Source organism: Choloepus didactylus, chromosome 1 (genome assembly GCF_015220235.1).
Source record: "Choloepus didactylus isolate mChoDid1 chromosome 1, mChoDid1.pri, whole genome shotgun sequence".
NCBI classification, from domain to species: domain Eukaryota; kingdom Metazoa; phylum Chordata; class Mammalia; order Pilosa; family Megalonychidae; genus Choloepus; species Choloepus didactylus.
Window position 1 is genome coordinate 24,395,379 of NC_051307.1, and position 16,278 is coordinate 24,411,656.

Here is a 16,278-nt window from a genome sequence, read left to right on the forward strand (position 1 = left end):
TCAAAATTTGTCTTCAGAGCTGTCAGCTAAGAGCATTATTCAATCTTGCATGCTGTTGAATTCTCCTCTGCTTTCTTTTATGCCTTTTGAAGCCATTTCTCCTTTGGCTTTTCGTAACCTTAATGCTGTAGAGTGCTCCCAGGATGAACAAGTCCCCAGCTATTCCAACTCCTATAGGCACAAGCATCCTAGACATATAGCCAACCTTGTCTTTTAGTTTTTCCATCCAACTTCTCACTAGACCCTGACTCTGCTGCTCCCACTCAATAGCATCTGGCACCTGGTTGGTGGCCCCCTCCAGTGGGCCCAGGTTTCCCTGCTCTAAGTCAGGTTCCTGTGATGTGAGACCAGGGAGAGTAACTCCAGGCAGCTCAGTGTCACCATCCAAGCTGTGCAGGGAATCTGCAGTTTTCTCTTCCTCTTCCTCCTCCTCATCTTCCTCTTCTTCATCTTCCTCCTCCTCATCCTCCTCATCCTCATCTTCTCCCTCTTCAGATTCGAGTTGATCCCCAGACCATATGAGGCAGCTGTATTAACAAAGCCAATGGATGGGACAACGGTTCTTCTCTAAGAGGATGCCTCAGATGCAGAAGCACTGAAGAAATGCTGGCCGCCTCTTCCGTTATTCCAGGGGGAGTCATTGGAAAGCCCAAAACTGGTGTGAACAACTCTTCATTTGGGCCCATGACTGTGTCCATTAAGTCTTTTGCTGTAGGAGTAACTTTGAGAGACAAAGGTAGGGCAGTAGCTGAAACTGTAGTGGCCAGAGGTTCCAATCTCCTTGACAGCTGAGTAACACCAGGCACATCAGATGAGGGAGAGAAGGACTTGTTTTACCATCTTCACTGGCAATCTTGAGGGTAGAAACCTGCTCTAGTGTAACCAATGATAAAGTGACTTCTGCTTCTTGAATAGCTGGTGACATCTCTTGAGTAATAATGTCTTTAAATTTATTTCCCAACTATTGATATGCCTTAGACTCATATTCTGAGATGTTTTCCTTGTTGGATTCTGTGAAGTCTCCTGTATTTTGGAACAGGTTTACAACTGACACTTTTGTATCTTCCATCAAACTTGTGGGAGTAAAGGAATTTTAATCAGTGAAGGTAGCTGATCTGTTATCCTCAGGTGCTACTAGCAGGGCTGTCCCCATGTGTGTCTCCCCTTCAGGCAGCCCCAAAGCCACATCTGTAGCCTTTGTCAAGATTTCACCCCCTTCCATACTGTCATGGATTAGGTGTGTTGTCCGAGACATTTCAGTTGTCACCTGAATATCTATATTTTCTCCAATCTTCGGGGCCTTATCTGGCTTGCACGCTAAACTTGGTATCACCCTATTCATCACTTAAGACAGGCAGGTGGAACAGCTGTACAGACACCAAATGTGACCTCCCAAGCTCCCAGCGGGCTGTCAGTTTCTGGCTCAACACTTGAGTGCACACACAGTCTGCAAGCAAGTGCTTTGTGGCAGTAAAAAAGAAGTTGTCCTATGCTCTGTGGCTGTTTCCACCTTCTCTGTCATAGGATTGGTGGTTAGCATTTCATTAGTGTTCGCATAAGATGCCGGCGAATGTCCCAGACTTACTCCTTCCCGACTTTTGGTTGCAGACAAGCAATTATTCAAATACTTCAGAAAACCTTGTGTTGTTTCTGTGGTCCCTTCTACAACAGACCAGATGTTGGTACTACTAAAGGGCTCCTCTATCTCATCAATATTCAGAGAAACAGTTGCAGTGACAGCGATGGTTAACATGGCCTTGGAAAATCTGCTTTCAGGAGACATCCTCTCTGGCTGGCTGGAACCAAACACTTGCTCACCTCCTGGAACAACTGACTCATTAAGAATGTAAACACCAGGACCATTAGATAGTGTGAGCCTAGCTCCTACAGGGTAGGTTTCTTCATTAATAGGGAATACTTTATTTAATGATGTTGCTGATGGTCCTGCTGACACTACCGTTGGCTCTTTGGAGACTACCAGTTGGAGCATTTGCTTTGAAGTTATGGAGTTATTTTCTAAGTCATCTGGGTCGATCCTCTCAGATTGACCTCCTTTATGAATATGTGATAGCTCCCTCCTTTCCATTTTGGGGAAACCCAAACATTGAGCAGCAAAGTTGAGAAGCAGGAGGCTGCGGAAAGCCAGACAAATGAGCAATACAATTCGTCTGTTCATAGCAGAAGGAAAATGTGCACATAAATTGGCAGAGCTGACAATTCCAGTAATTGAGTCCTGTGCACTTTCAGGCGAGTAGCCTGTGAAAGGAAGCAGCAGTGCCGGCGCTCGACGGCAGCCCCTGCAGCGGTGGTGGCTGCTTTCTCCGCTCCTTGAGCACTTTTTTTTCCCTTTGATCTCTGAGCATTTTTAAGATCACTTTGTGGAAGACTTTGTTCCATTTGTCCACATTCTCTTCTTCATTGTGTTTTCTGGATTTTTATCCTCTTCCTTTGGGTGGACGATCATTTCTTCTTTCCTTGTTTGTGATGTTGTCTTTTTTTGCACACTGTTCATTTTAATATTTTAAAATGTTAACTCTGGGATTTATCCCTTGAGATGTCTGTTTCTTCGTTATGTAACCAACTGATGATAAGAAAGAGATTTTCTTGAACTTCAGCACTCCTACCAGGAAGGTCTACCCCAGTGTGTAACATTTTCCCGGATTTTCTGGTCCTCTGTCTTGTCCGTTTGCTTGTTAGTTGTTTTGGAGTCCTCATGTTTACAGGAGTTGGTTGTCCCTTCTTTCCCAAAAGCAGACCTCCCTCTCTTGGGTGTTGGAAGCTGGCCTTTGTCCCAAACTGTCCACCTTTATAGTTTGTAAGCACTTTCCCTTGTCTAAAACTGCTATTGCCTAGAGAGCAAACTATTAGAGGAGGGGCATGCCAGAGAGAACTTCCCCAGGTCAGTCTTTCCCAGCAGAAATGGGGCTAGGGACCCACAAATGGGGGTGCAGACTGGCTCCAAAATGCCCTGGGGTGGAGTTTAGGAAGTAGGCCAAGAGCTTCTGTGGCTCCCCAAAGCTGAGCTTTCCTGGCCTGCCCAGCAAATGCTGCCCTTCAGCTAACCGACCCCCTGAGCCCTGAGGAAGTACAATGTCCTTATGTCTCTACTGCCACCACCCCTGTAGGTGCAGGTTTAAACAATGTCTGCCACCGTCTTTGTCCAGGTGGATTGAAACAATGACTGCCCTCAGAGTCAGGTTCCCAACAATCCAAATTTGCTAATCAAGTTGTGATCTGTGATCGGCCGTGCCCACCCCTGGTCTTGGGTAAGAGGAATGTTATGTCCCTTTCTGTCACCAATGAGCTAGCAGGAGGCTGGACCCTAAAGTAGCTTGATGCAGGGAGAGTGGGGATGGGTGCTGGAAGTCACTGCATAGAGAGAGCAATTGACTATTCTTTACTCTCATTCATCAGCCACTTCTACCCGCTCTTCCCTGGATGCTACACAATGTTTTTCTTGCCTCTAGAGTTTCAAAAGAATTGTTTCAGATAGTTCCTGCTTGTTTAATAGTTGTTCTAGTGGAAAGACTGAGTCCTGGAGCTCCTTAGTCCATCATCTTTCCACAATGCTCTCTCACCATGCCTTTTTTTTTTTTAATTTATTAAGGAAGTTGTGGGCTTACAGAGCAATCATACATAAAATACAGGATCCCCATACACCACCTCACCACCAATGCCTTGCATTGCCATGGAACATTTGTTACAATTGATGATAGCACATTTTTATAATTGTACCATTAATTAAAGTCCATGGTTTAACTTAGGGTTCACTGATTGTGTAGTGCGGTTCCATGATTTTTTTTTTTAATTTTTATTCTATTACCATATCTACAACCTAACATTTCTCCTTTTAACAAAAGTGCTGTTAACTACATTCAGCATTGTGCTACCATCACCACCATCCATTACCAAAACATTTCCATCATTTCAGCTAGGAACCTGTACATTTTAAGCCTTAACTTCCCACTCCCAATCCCCACCCCATCCCATGGCAAACTATATTCTAGATTTTGACTTTATGAGTTTGCGTATTCTAATTGTTTCAAATCAGTGAGATGATGCAATATTTGTCCTTTTTTGTCTGGCTTATTTCACTCAACATGATGACTTCAGTTTTCCTCCATGTTGTCAAATGTACCAGAACTTCATTCCTTTTTACAGCTGAATAATATTCCATTGTATGTATACATCACATTTTATTTAGCTGTTCATCTGTAAATGGACATTTGGGTTGCCTCCATCTTTTGCCAATTGTTAATAATGCTGCTGTGAACCTCGGGGAACAAATATCTGTTTGAGTCCCTGCTTTCAGTTCTTTTGGGTATATACCTCATAGAGAGATCTTCAGGTCATATGGTAGTTCTGTACTTAGCCTTGCCTTTCTATATTGATATAACCAGCATGTGTCAATAGGGATCTTAATAAACCTTTAAAGAATTTCTTTGAAAATGTGAAGTGAAGAAGCACCTTCTGTTTTAGTTTGCTAGGCATCTGAAAGCAGATACCAAGAATTGGGTTGGCTTAACAATGGGAATTTATTAGCTTACAGTTTTGAGGCTGAGAAAAATGTCCAAATCAAGGCATCATCAAGGCAATGCTTTCTTCCTGAAGACTAGCTGTTGGTGATTCTTGACTCTTCTGCCATATAGCAAGGCACATGGTGGTGGCTGCTGATTTCTCCCTTCTCTTGTAGGTTTCCTTTCAGCTTCTTGCATCTGTGGCTTCCTCTTCCTTTGTCTGAAACTTATTCTCTCATAAAGGGCTCCAGTAATAGGATTAAGGCCCATCCTGATTAAGTTGGGTCCCACCTTAACTTTAGTAACCTCATCAACAGTTCCTACTTCCAATAGGTTCACACCCACATGAATGGATTAGCTTTAAAAACATGACTTTCTGGGGTACGTACATTTCAAAACCACCATACTCTACACTCTGGACCCCCAAAAGACATGTTCTTTTCATATGTAAAATACATTCATTCCATCACAATATCCCAAAAGCCTTAAATCATTTCAGAAATGATGTTTAGTATAAGGTCTCATCAAAACTGGTTATAGGTGTGGTCTGTCCTGGGGCACACTTCCCCTTAAGCTGTGGATGTGTGAAACCTAGAGAACAAAAGTTATCTGCTTCCAGTATACAAAGGAGGGACAGGCATAGGATAAACAATCTCATTCCCATAGGGAGAAATGGGAAGGAAAACAGAAATTGGATGGAAAACGGAGAAATTGGAAGGAAAAAACTCAGAAAACTTGCAGGGCATACTCCATTAGATTTCAGTTCTGAGAGTCATCTAAAGAACAATATTTTGTCCTCTGGGCCTGATGGAGAGGCAGCCCTGCTGTTTCCAAGTGCTTGTGTGGCAGCCATGCTCTCCTCAAATACTGGTGTGCTGCTCTCCCTGAATATTGGGGTGAAGGTGCTACTCTCATCAAGCATCAGGGTGGTGCCCAGACCCTAGGCTCCACCCTTGTCAAACATCAGGGTGGTGGCAGACTCTCTGTAATCCCCCAGGCCTCTGAGAAAACTGGGGTGGTAATACTCTTCCTGAACAATGGGGCAGAAGACCCTCCCTCACATGGCTGGGCTTGCTCTCTTGGCCCCAGAAGATGCTTTCACTCCCGTCCTCAGCTTCCATGGTTCTGCCTTTGAAGTATTTTCCCCTTCTATCTAGCCCTTTTATGTCTCTTTAGCCCAGGCTGGCAGTGGTTCTGTTCATACAGATCTTGAAAAAAACTTGTTGGTTTCACATGTAATAAACAGGGATCAAAACCATCAGGCAAAAGAACTTTCTGCAAATCTTTTCTGGATAACTGCACTTCCAATCCTGACTTGCATTGAAATGGCTGACTGTTTCCATGCTCAGTTAAACACTCACACAGAGCACTAGTCTCTGGGGACCCACTCTTTGGAAGCTCAGAATTTTCCAAAGCGTGAATTTCTGGTTTCTTTGTGCCCAGGAGTTCAATTCTCAGCTTATCCCTATCTTCTCACATATTACTATATGCTGCAAGGAGAAACGAGGCTGCACTTTCCACATTTAGCTTTGAAATCTCCTCAGCTAACTATTCAAACTTGTCACTTTCAAATTCTGCCTTCCATTTGACATCAGGACTCAATTTTGCCAAGTTCTCTGCCACTTTATAGCAAGGGCCATCTTTCTTCCAGATTGCAATGACACATTAATCATTTCTGTCTAAGACCTCATCAGAAGTATGTTTAGCATCCATAGTTCTGCCAACAGTCTCTTCAAAGCAATCTAGACCTTTTCTATCAAGCACCTCACAATTCTTCTACCTTATACCTATTACCTATTTCCAAAGCCATTTCCACATTTTTGGTATTTGCAATAGCAGCATCCCACTCCCGGTATCAGAATCTGTTTTACTTTGCTAGACTGCTTAAAGCAGACAGCATGAAATGGGTTGGCTTAACAATGGGAATTTATTAGCTTGCAGTTTTCAGGCTGAGAAAAGTGTCCAAATCAAGGCATCATCAAGATGATGCTTTCTTCCCAAAGACTGGCTGCTGGCAATCCTTGGCTCCTCTTCCACATGACATGCCACATGACTTCTGCTGGTCTCTCCGAAGGGTTTCATTGCTTTTGGTTTCTTGCATCCATGGCTTTCTCTCTGAATTTCATTCTCTTATGAAAGACTCAGTAAGAGGATTAAGACCCACTGTGGGTTGTGCCTTAATCTCATCAGACGGTTCTATTTCCAATAAGTTTACACCCACAGGAATGGATTAGCTTTAAGTATGTGATTTTCTGGGGTACATACAGTTCCAAACCATCTTGCCGTCTTCTTAAAATTTATTCCACTTCAAAAAAGGAATAGATTTATACTATAACATTCCATCCTAGCAGAAGACTAACCTACAAAGAAATACTTTTAAAAGATATACAAATATTACCTAATAGTATAGGTGTGATTAAACTAATAAGATAGGTAGAGATGGAGTTGAGGAGGGTGAAACAGTAAGAAGAGACAGCCCAGTTTTCTACAAACAGAGCTAAGTGGTCATAGGTCAGTTGAACTATTCTTATTTAAATAATTGCAGGCATTGAAACAGGGAATTTGCCATTTGTACTTTTTGAAGATAATTGAGAGTGTCAGGAAATCTAGTTGCACAGGGCTTTTCTCTAACCTCCCCAGTACTAGCTGTACTCCCCCCACCTGTGGCAGCCAAGCTGCCCTGGAACAGGGGGCAACTGCTGGTCTAAGTAGAGAACCAATTGACCTTTTCCAGCATATGCTTCATCTCCCTTTCTCTTTCCCTCCTTCTCCCACTCAGAATTCAGTTGAATTTTACCATTCATAATCTTTGATACCTATTTACCTGGTGCATGCTGTTTTTTATCTGTCTTGCAATTATGTGGAGTTTGCTTGAACATCCCCAATCTCTTTATCACATAAACGGAAAGATTCTTTTTGTGACTCACTGAAAAAATACTACATTAAGCACCCTCCTCTGTGCCCTATGCTACAGAGCTATATATTTATAGCCCAATTTCAGTCAAGCAAGTGTTCCCTCTGTTTTCCAGTTGAACTTGATGGTGGGCTTATGAGACATGGATCCTAACCAAGGGCTCATCCTCTTCCTTGGAGCCACTTCCTCTCTCTGGTGAGGTTGCCCAAACTCCACAAACTGCTGCCTTTCCCTCATGCTTTAGCCTACCAGTGCAATCCTTAACCTGCACTTAACCATTTGAGTCTTACATTTATACATTTACAAAGGGAAGTTGCACTCTCTTGTTAGGGCAAGTTGCAGATTCCTCTAAGAGTAAAATAGGAAAATTTATTTGTTTTTAAATACAAATCTATTGTTAGCAGTTAATCAGAATTTAACTGAGGCATGTCATCAGTTTGATTTTCAGTAATTTTTACCATTTACTCCTGGCAACATCTTTACAACTGCGAAAAGGAATGTCAGAAATGAATGGATTTTCATATAACCTCTAGTGATGTCTTTTTACTAACAAAGTTCTGTCCTGTCATCTGTCATTGTTTCTTCCTCATTGTGACCATTTATCTTCAGGTTCTCAAAAAATGCACACAGGAGAAGTAATGGCTGTAAAGAACTACTGCCCTGAATTGTCAGTATATCTTACACCCGTACCACACCAAACTCATTGTCATTTCAACTTCTGTGCTTTGTTCTCACTACTTACTCTAGTAGAAACAGGCAATGGCTCCCTTTGGATGACAGCTCAAGCTACTTTCTCCTGGAGGTTTTTTCCCAGCTCTATCCCTCTCCACCCCAGGTAGACTTGTGAGACTCAACTTCCCAACCCATAGAAACTTATACCAACACTATAGAAATTTATCTTTGCCTCAGTTTCCTCGTATGTAATAATAGTACCAACTTTTTAATGTCATGAGGGTAAAATGAGTTCATGGCAAATTGCTTAGAATAGTGCCTGGTACGTATTAGTAAGCACTTGATAATGGTTACCTGTTATCATCATTATTATTAACCTGTTGTGGTCTTCACTAGACCATAAACTCCATGAGAGCAGAAATTTTGTCTTATTCATGTGTATATTTCCAACATGTGAATAACTACTGTTGAATCAATGAATTTTCATAAAGATTTTATTAGGGGAAATGAGGGAAATAAATAAAAAGTATAAGACTCTTTGCCAGATCATACATTCCCTGTCCTATTTTCATACTCTTCTCTTAAGATATCTATGGAGTCCAAGGGACTAGAGATTTGCTTAGGTTGTTTGCTCCTATGTCTATCCCAACAAAACTTTAGAATACCTCCAACATACCTGTATGGTAAACTCAAATCCACTCCAAAGACTTTTCTCCATCTGTGGTCAGTTTTGTAATTTTATTTATCTTTTTGCTGGAGAGTAGCAGTGAGGAGAGGTTGATGAGTAATTGCTGGGGATTGAATCACGTCCTCCACAAAAGACATAATCAGGTTCCAACCTTTGGTTCTGAGGGCGTGAACCCATTTTTAAATAGGATCTTTGAAGATGTTATTAAAGATGTGCCCAAACTGAATGAGGGTGGGCCTTTATCCAAAATTGTGGAAATCTTTATAGCAAAGGAAATTGAACACTGAAGAAGAAGCCATGTGGAACACAGCCAGAAGCTGGAAATCAACAGAACCCAGAAGAGAAAGGAGAAGATGTTGACATATGCGTTTACCATGGGTTAGAAAAGTCAAGGAACTGCAAAGGTTGCTAACCAGACAGAAGATACTCACCCTGGGAGGAAGCAGTCCTTCTAGCCTGTGAAACTGTGAGCCAATAAATTCCCATTGTTAAGCCAACTCATTGTATGGTATTTGCTTTAGCTGCTAGGAAACTAAAACATGATGAAATAATGCCTGCCTGCTTTCCAACTTCAGAGTGGCATGGTACCATAATAGTTATCTATTATTGCATAACGAATTATCTCAAAACTTAGTGGCTTAAAACAACATTTATGTCATAGTTTCTGTGGGTAGGAATCTGGGAGCAGGTTAGCTGGGTAGCTCTGACCATCTTTTCATGAGGCTGTAGTTAAAGTGTCAGTTGGGGTTGCAGTCATCTGAAGTCTTGACCAGTTTGAGGAGCTACTTCCAATTCTCACTCACATGCCTGGCAATTTAGTATTGATTATACCTCATCAAGCTTGAATGTCCTTAAGATATGGTAGCTGGATAATCCAGGGAGAGTAACCCAAGACAGAAATCAAGGAGGAAGCCCATTGCCTCTTATGCCTAGCCTTGGAAGTCAATTACCATCACTTCTACTTTCTTCTGTTCCATAAAACCAGTCACTAAGTCCAGCCCACACTCAAGGGGAGGAAAATTAGGCCCCACCTACTCAAAGGAGGAATATCAAATTCTACACAGGTTTTTTTTTCTAGATCTTCTCAATCTTTCTCCTATATCTTCAATGCTTAGCATTTCTGAGTTTGGCTCCTTATTCCCCTTCCAATTCTTCCGCCATTGTATGATCATGATGACCACTAGAACCCCTTTTTAGGAGAGTGGTAAGGCAATGACAATGTGTGACCAACAATCTTAAGACCAGAATCTTGAAGCACGAAGCCTTCATGAAGAAGTGGTATGAAGGGAAACAATCACTTCCCCTTCAGATTGGTGGAGTGGGGTGGGGAGTGATGGTAGTAGAGAGAAACCTAGAATGTCTTTTATATCAGTCTTCTTACTTCTTACTTCACAATGGGAGCTGCAGAAATCTTAGCCTGAGGCCTCCACACCATCTTCCCAAGTTGTTTTCACTACTTATTTGCCTCCCTTTTCTCTACAATTCCCCATACCCACCTCCCTCCACATATCACAAAGGAAATTATGGAAGTAAATCAAGCTTTCTTGGTATCAGGGAAGGCAAAGACATTAAACTGAAGCAGCTGCAGGTTCATAATCTCTAAATCCCCTTCACCCACCCATCCCAGGCATGCTTTCTGGTTCATAGTTTCTTATGTAGAACCTGAGAGGAAAATCCCTCAGTCCCAAACATCTTCACCCAGCAATTACCCTGAGACCCTTATCTATGTAACTTCTGAATAGTAGACGTAGGGAAGGGAATATCAAGTCTGCCATTGGAAGCAAGCCAGTTTGCTAAAAATTTGCACTGTGGGTCATTTTGCAAGATGATTGTGGTGGTTTGAAATTCTGAGTACCCCAGAAAATCATGTTCTTAAAACTAATCTATTCCTCTGGGTGTAAACCTATTGTGAGTGGGGCTTTTTGATTAGGTTAAGGTGTGGCCCAGGGTGGGCCTTAATCTTTTAAATAGAGTCTTTTATAAATGGGATGAAGATGGAGAGAGAGAAAAAGCCACTGAAGCAAGAGCTGAAAGCAAGAAAACTCAGTAAATAAGGGAAAGACCTTCCATATACCTTGGCCATGTGATAGAGGAGTCAAGGATAGCCCACAATCAGGCTTCAGGAAGAAAGCATTGTCTTGGTGATGCTTAGATTTGGACATTTTCATGGTTTCAAAACTGAAAGCTCTTAAGCTAATAAATTCTGTTTGTTAAAAGCCAACCCCTTTTACGGTATCTGCTTTGGCAGCTTAGCAAACTAAAACAATGATTTAGTTTTCCAAATTTAATGGCTTACCATAAACATATTTTAAAGAACATTCTACAATATAATCTTCATTATAATCATAAATACATTCTAATTTACTACATAAGTGAATATATAGTTATGAATATATTCTGAACATTTTTATTATTTTAATGACTGTTGAAAGCTAACAGCAAGAGTGTTTGAATCTTAGGAACATATTCCTACCACTAAAATTTTTAGGGTATCAGTGAGATTTTTTCAGTTTCAACTGATTTCTGTACTTCTAACTAACTTTTTGGCCAACATTTTAGAATTGTCATAGTTCTTTTGAACTATGAAAGTTCAATTCATTGTTCATTGAATGTTCAGTTTGTCAACATTACCAAAATTATTGGTTTTCTTGAAACTTCTTTCATTTATGGCATTTATTTTGGTTGGGATGGTTTTAGTCACTTTTGAAGATTTTTATTGCACCTCATAGACTTCATAACAGCGTTTTAGTGAATGCTCAGGGGGCTGCAGCTGGAGAATGTGGGAGTGGACAGAAGGATCTTTCTGCTAGAGAATGATAAAGAGAATTTGCACAAAACATTCTGAGCTGCTGATCACCACTGGCTTGGCCTGTGATTTGCAGGGTCCTCTACTGCAAGTGTATACTAAATGTCTGAATATATGAGTTATAAATCAAGGTAGCAATCCGTTAAGTAAAATCAAGATCTCTCTTCCTGCCTTGATAAACACAACCTCTTTAAGTTCCAGAAGGCCAGGTTCTAATTTTGAATTTCTTGGATTCCTTGAAGTGATGCTCCAAATGCAGCAACATGCCAGAACCAGGCCCTGACCATTGGCTTGCTGCCTGTAGTCAAGCTTGAGAACTACTGCACTGTACATTCTTTTCTACCTTTTCTCCATTCCAGTTCACCATCTGTGAACGTTTTAACAGTTGTACTACAACAGAATGCCAGGAACCATCAGCTTTCCGCCTACTGCCAGCCCCAGGGGCCTCATTGCCAGCTGGATGGTAAGTCATCTAGCTACAAAATCCACATTGGCACCCACTTCTAGCTCCACTGCTGGCACCAACTGTCTTAATCAGTTTCCCTGGGACCTAGACTCTGAGGCAGAAATTTATGTGCATCTGGCTTATTGGGGAGCTGCTCTCAGGAATCAGTGTCTATAAGGGAGTGAGATGAAACTGGGTTGAAAAGTGTTTCTCAATCTCCTCACTATTGACATTTTGGGCCAGATAATTCTTTGCTGTGGCAGGCTGTCCAGTGCAGCATTCACCCCACCCCCTTAATGTGACAATCAAAAATGTCTCTAGATATTGCCAAATGTCCTCTGGCAAAAGAGATCCCAGCCAATTCTATGGAGAGCTCTTCAGACATGCCACAGATTGAGGCAAGAGGGCCAGTCCTCTGCACCCCACCATTGACCAATCTCTGGATCGAGTCTGCCCCTGGAGAAGCAGCATAACCTTTGGCAAGGCGAGCAATTCCTGGCTGGGAACAGTTCCTGGGTGGGATGCAGTATGTTTCGTCAGTAGCCAAGCCTCTTGGCAGCTGGAGAAATGAGTGCTTAGACTTGAGGGGGATATCTTGTGGTGTTCTGCAATGCCCACAGCATGCAGGGTCCTGCTGTGCTGTAACAGGGAGAGGAACCAAACTCTCAACTACCATATTGCTTGAATTTTAGTTTTCTTCCTCTGTCAAATCATGTTTCCCTGCAAAATTGTATGTAAGGATTAAATATAATGTCTATAAAGCACCTACCACTTAATAGAGGCACGATAAATGGTAGCTCTTGTCAATATAACAAAGGAAGCACTATGGACTTTAGTTAATAATGTATCAGTGTAGGTTCATCAGCTGCAGCAAATGTACCACACTAATAACAGACATTAATAATAGGGGAAATTGCAGGGGAGTAGGGGGAGGGAGTATATGGGAACTCTCTTCTCAATGTTTTTTTAGGTTTTCTGTAAACCTAAAATAGAAATTCTGATAGAAAAGAAGAAAACAGAGAGAGAAAGAAAGATGGAAAGACAGGTATTCAGAAAGACAGAAAAAAAGACAGATAGAAAGGAAAAAATGCTTATAGGCAGCAAAAATAGCCTACAAATTAAATTGCAGAACTTGAGAATTATGTGAACAGGTCATTGTGGCTGATTAAATGCCACATCTAGAGAGCACATCTCCCTTACTTTCTGCAGTAGTGTCATAGATCCCATGTCAAAGAAGAATGTTTTCTAAATATGTATGTCACAGCATGTGGTGGGCATTTTGGTTCTCAGGGAGCTGTTCAGAAGGATGCTGATGTATCTTAGCCTGTGTCAGAAGGTCACAAGCCAGTGGAATCTTCACAGCCGGCTCCTTTGGCTGAGCTGGGCCCAGTGAGGCATTGAGGTGCCCTCCTGCACTTAAAGACTTCATTCTCCTTTTCCTATTCCAGTGACTCCAGGGAAGCCACAGCTACCTAGAGAATGAGTTCTTCTCTTGCAAAAGTTAACTTAGTATGAGGTAAGGAGGATTTATAATCTGTGCAAATTAACAGACTAGAAGTATTCTGTTTCTGGACTTCCTTCTCCAGTGAAGGAGCCTCCCTGCTCCCTTCAGGGTGAGCACAATATTGAGCACCCCGTGGTGAGGCAGCACAAGGAGCCTTAGTTGTAGGTACCTTTCTGGGTGTGTTACAACCTATGCAGTACCTGTACAAATTGGAGGCTAGGGCATAATCTAGTTTTCATATTCCTTATATTAGTTCAAAAAAGTGAATTGCAAAAAAGTTTTAATTTTTAAATTTTTTTATTTATTTGAGGAGTTGTAGGTTTACAGAAAAATCATGTAAATACAGAGTGCCCGTATATTCCCCCTCATACATAAATTTTCCCTATATTAGTATTTTCAGTTAATGTGGTACTTTTATTACAAATAATGAAACAATATTATTATAATTATACTGTTAACCAGAGTCCATAAATTACATTTTTCTTTTGGTTGTTGAATCATAGGATATCTTTGTATGTTCTGGATATGAAACCCTTATCAGATATGTGATTTTGAAATATTTTATCCCATTCTTTAAGTTGTTTTCTTTTTATTTCATGCTAAAGTCCTTTGATGCGCAAAAGTTGTTAATTTTGATGAAGTCCCATTTATCTATTTTTCTTCGTTGCTCATACATGTAAAGTCTAAGAAACCATTGCCTAACAAGGTCCTAAAGATGCTTCCCTATGTTTTCTTCTAGGAATTTTATAATTTCAGTCCTTATATTTAGGTATCTGATACATTTTGAGTTAATTTGAGTGTGGCATGAGGTAGGGGTCCATGTTCACTCCTTTGCCTATGGCTATCCAGTTTTCCCAGCACCATTTCTTAAAGAAACAATTCTTTCCCCATTGAGTGTACTTGACACTGTGTCAAAAACAAATTGGCCATAGATTTGAAGACATTTCTGAATTCTTAATTCTATTTCATTGGTCCATATGGTCCATACATCTGCCCTTGTGCCAGTACCATGCTGTTTTAATTCTTGTAGTTTTATAATTAGTTTCAAAATCTGGAACTGAGAGTTCTCCAACTACTTTCTTCTTTTTGAAGATAGTTTTGGCTATTCAGGGCCCCTTACCCTTCCATATAAATTTTCCATATAAAATCCAGCTGGTGATATGACAGAGATTCCCTTAAGTGCTGGGAGCTAACAAAATCAAAGAAACCAGTGACAAAAAAATACCTAAAACCTTTCACCTTTCAATTTGCAGTCTTTACAAATTGGTCCTTCTTTGACTGTGCTGTCTTTAGAGTTTAGTTATCCTATGAAGAATATTAGCCCAAGACAAATGTGAAGTGAGGGGCCTCTCCATCTTTTCTGAGCCTGCATCTTGTCCAAGGCTTGTGCTTTCTCACAGCCTCAGGGATTTTCCCATTCACAGGAATCTGAATGCTGCCTCCACTCCCTAGGAAAAAGACATTCTCCCCCTTCCAAGTACTCTACTTTCTGTCTTAAAGCTGGTAATCTTTTGCTCTAGTCTGCTTTGACTGATTTTTATATGTTTTAGCTGTCTGCAAGCTGCTTCTGCCTGCAGGGCAAGTTCTGGGAGCATAAGACCGCAATGAGTCTCCTGGTTCAGTCTTTCTGGCTGCCACCTGATAGCTCAGCACTGACATACAGGCACCCCAATATGGGTATAGAGGTTACTCTGCTCCCTCTGGAACAGGGTGAGGGTCCCACAATGGGAGCACAAGTTGGCTCTTCACCACATCTAGAAGAGGTGGGGGGGGGCAGCTTTGCACCCTGAGCTTCTCCTACCATTTTTTAAAGCTCTCTTTTCTTGATTCATCACTCTCCCAGTTACTGCAAGCCTTTAACCATTCTCCAGAGTTCTGAGGAAGATGGTTTGCCATTTTTAGCCTGTTCTCAAAGATTCTGTAGGGAAACAGCACCTTGGAGTGTCTTACATTGCCATCTTATTGAACCAAAACACAAAAATTATTTTTAAATGACATCTTTTATCTGTTGCTACCATAAGTTCAAAGTATATTAGGCCATATGATTATACATCCACATTTTGGATTTTGTTTTTGCTTTTATTGTTGCTTTGTAATTTTTTTCATTCAGACAAATATGTAGTGATCACCTTCTATGAGGAAATCACTTTGTGACCTGAATTAGGTTTACTGGGCATATCTATGTATCTCAGGCTGTGGGGTTCTCTCCTCCAAAACTCTGAGCTCCTGAAGGACAAGATTGTGTTTCACTTCCATCTTTGTGTGTCTTATATCTGTATAGTCTGTGGCACACAGAGAACAATTTCATACTGAACACACAGAGCGTATTACTCATGACCTTAAATTTCATCCTAGGACATCTTATAATGTAGTTCACTTTAAGAAACAAAATCCTCAATAGAGTGAAGCTGTTTCTCTATGTGTCGCTCTCTCTATATAATAGAATAGAAAAAAATTAACACTGAAAAATTCAGTAAAATGTCCACATAGGAAAGTCTTATTCTACTCATAGGTGAATACCAGGATTATCTTACCTTGAATTGTATTGATGGATTATTCTTTCTTAAGGCTTTCACTTATCTGTTTTTCTTTCTTAAAAAAGTCAACATCATTAAAAAAGATTCCATATTAATCTATTGAACAGTTTGAGCTTGCTAGGATGAAAACAGAACAATTCAGTTTTCTCCTCTCACTGTCTTTAATCATGCTCTGTCAAATTATGCTTTCCCTAA

General features: G+C 41.0%; 1 pseudogene; it reads right to left on the reverse strand.

Annotated features, from left to right (window-relative positions):
- Positions 1-2,230, reverse strand: LOC119527176 (annotated as a pseudogene).
- Positions 2,231-16,278: the final 14,048 nt, after the last annotated feature.